Source organism: Convolutriloba macropyga, unplaced genomic scaffold (genome assembly GCF_964194025.1).
Source record: "Convolutriloba macropyga unplaced genomic scaffold, txConMacr16.3 SCAFFOLD_4497, whole genome shotgun sequence".
NCBI classification, from domain to species: Eukaryota; Metazoa; Xenacoelomorpha; order Acoela; family Convolutidae; genus Convolutriloba; species Convolutriloba macropyga.
In genome coordinates this window covers 7,368-10,000 of record NW_027453290.1, presented here as the reverse complement: position 1 = coordinate 10,000, position 2,633 = coordinate 7,368, and the positions used below count along the sequence as shown (strand labels likewise).

The 2,633-nt window shown below is 39.7% G+C and overlaps 1 non-coding gene and 1 pseudogene across 1 annotated transcript in view; both read right to left on the bottom strand.

Moving 5' to 3' along the window:
* LOC142358185 (large subunit ribosomal RNA) overlaps positions 1–168 on the bottom strand; it is a 3,522-nt gene extending 3,354 nt beyond the window's left edge. The window contains exon 1 of the ribosomal RNA XR_012761769.1: positions 1–168. This exon is cut by the window's left edge and continues 3,354 nt beyond it. This is a non-coding gene — a ribosomal RNA (large subunit ribosomal RNA).
* A 1,683-nt stretch (positions 169–1,851) lies between these two features.
* On the bottom strand, positions 1,852–2,003 carry LOC142358184 (5.8S ribosomal RNA; annotated as a pseudogene).
* Between the last annotated feature and the right edge of the window lie 630 nt (positions 2,004–2,633).

Sequence of the window (2,633 nt, the reverse complement as noted above, 5' to 3'; positions counted from 1 at the left end):
CCAGTCTAGCATCAAACCATACCGGACACCGAGAAATGTTGCCATTTCTCTTCCCGATGAGCTTTTCCCTGTTCATTCGCCATTACTAAGGGATTCTCAGTTGATTTCTTTTCCTCCCCTTACTGATATGCTTAAGTTAAGGGGGTTCTCTCGCCCAATTCAGGTTATGTAGTTGATTGTCTCTTAATTGGTTCACTGACCAATATGAGACAGAAACCGATTCAGCAGTTTTGTTCGCTACTACTATCAAACACAGGTCGAAGTTTCCATTCAGTCATTAATTCCAACTTTCAAATGTTGTTGTTTCAGCTTTCGCTTACTAGAAGCAACATAATACTCGCTGCAATACAGACCTCGGGAAACCCTCACCGTGAATAAGGTTCACTCACATATTTCACTACATTTTGCGTGGGATTGGAGATGAGGCTACTCGTTCTTGCTCAGTACTAGGCTGAAAATTAACGAAACTTCGTTACAAACGTTCACATGTTGATGTTTCCGCTTTCGCGTACTCGAAACAACATAATACTAGTCTTTGTAATTTAGTTTCATAATTTCAACTGTTCTCATGCAGAATTTTTGCTCATTCTTATCCCAAATTTTGACCTGGCTACTAGTTACACTCCTTGTACTTATTGCAAAATGACCACAAATTTCAACAGCTTTCACATGTTGCTGTTTCGGCTTTCGCTTACTACAGTCAACATAATACTCGTTGCAAAATAAGTGCTCGGCATCTGCAATTTTCCAAAGACGAAGTTTCGCCAGTTCAATTTTCGCTCGCCAATTATGGCTACTAATTCACACGGTACTGAGCTCAACAACATTAAATTTGTTCAGCAAGACTTTCACATGTTGATGTTTTGGCTTTCGCCTACTAGAAGCAACATAATACTCGTCTTGTTAGCTCATTCAATGAGAATAGCTTTTCCCGTTGAGAATTTTTGCCTTCAATTGGCGTTGTAGTGAGTTTGGCTACTCAGATCACCAAATACTTGTGACAATTCGAACCAGAAATGTTTTCAATTTTCACATGCTGATGTTTCGGATTCAACCTACTAGAAGCAGCATAATACTTGTATTCAACAATTTCTGTATCAAATCCCAGTTTTCTCTGGTGCATCTTTGCCAAACTATTCCAAACTGCCTGAGTCTGAATACCAATTACAGGTACTAGTAAATGCACGTTACTAAGGACTATATAGTTCTAGGTTACTGTACACAACGACGTTCACATGTTGATGTTTCAGCTGCCGCTTACTAGAAACAACATAATACTTATCGTGCATACCTTTCCATAACTTGTCCTTTTCAGATGCATTAGTTTCCCTTTGTCTTGGCTTCTACAGTCAGACTGGCTACTAGTAACAGCACAGTACTAATCACATATCGTTCTACAGTTTGCAGACAACTTTCACATGTTGATGTTTCAGCTTTCGCCTACTAGAAACAACATAATACTCGCTGTATACATTTGTAGTTCTCTATGTAACTTTCATGTGAAGAAGTTTCGCCAGTCTTTTTGACTGTCTCAAATCTGAGTCATGCTTAGGCTACTAGTTGCTTCATAGTACTTATCGCCTCGAGATCATTGAACAAAACTTGATTTTCACATGTTGCTGTTTCAGCTTCCGCTTACTAGAAACAACATAATACTAGTCTCATTAAGTTCCGTCTCTTTGCAATTTTCTTATGAAGAAAATTCGCCATCACAATGACTCCAGCAGTTCTTGATCAAGGAATGCAATCATTGATCAGAATGCTATTATTTGAATCGGTTCTGCTTTAAGTGTTCCAATTTTATTGGAAGCACCAACAATAGAACATCAATGTGTTCAATCGAGAGTTATATAACCCTGAATCGGACGCAGTCAACAGCCGAAGCCGAGACCGCCTTTTGCGTTAGAGAGGTCGGTAAACAAATCTTGCGATTCATACCGAATTAACACATATAGCTGTGCTCCTCTTCGTAAAGCGAGCCAAGTGATCCCCTGTTGAAGGATGTATTTGGACCAATCTAGTAGCATTTGGTTTCCAACAAGCTCTCCCAAGTTAGCTTACTTATTGGGCTTTTCAACCAATTCGGTTGGCTACAAGCATCATCAAAGTACTAGCCACAGTTTGATCGCAAAATTCTACGACTTTCACATGTTGATGTTTCGGCTTGCGCTTAGCCTACTATAAGCAACATAATACTAGTCATATCATAGAGCGTGATCAGCTTGTGACGTTCTCATGATGAAGTTTCACCAACAGTGTCTCACTTCGAGCTTAAATCCAGCTACTAGTAACTACACAGTACTGACTGCAACGATAACTTTTATCTATACCTTTCACATGCTGCGCTTTCGGCCAGGGCCTACTAACGTCAACATAATACTCGATATAAACTTTTGTTCATGATGCAGCTTCCCCATGCAGAAGTTTCGCCTTCAAATGCTCTCTTGGCCATATGACGTAAGAAAAGGTTACTAGTAACATCACAGTACTAGCCACAGTTTGATTGCAAAATTCTACGACTTTCACATGTTGATGTTTCGGCTTGCGCTTAGCCTACTAGAAGCAACATAATACTAGTCATATCATAGAGCGTGATCAGCTTGTGACGTTCTCATGATGAAGTTTCACCAACA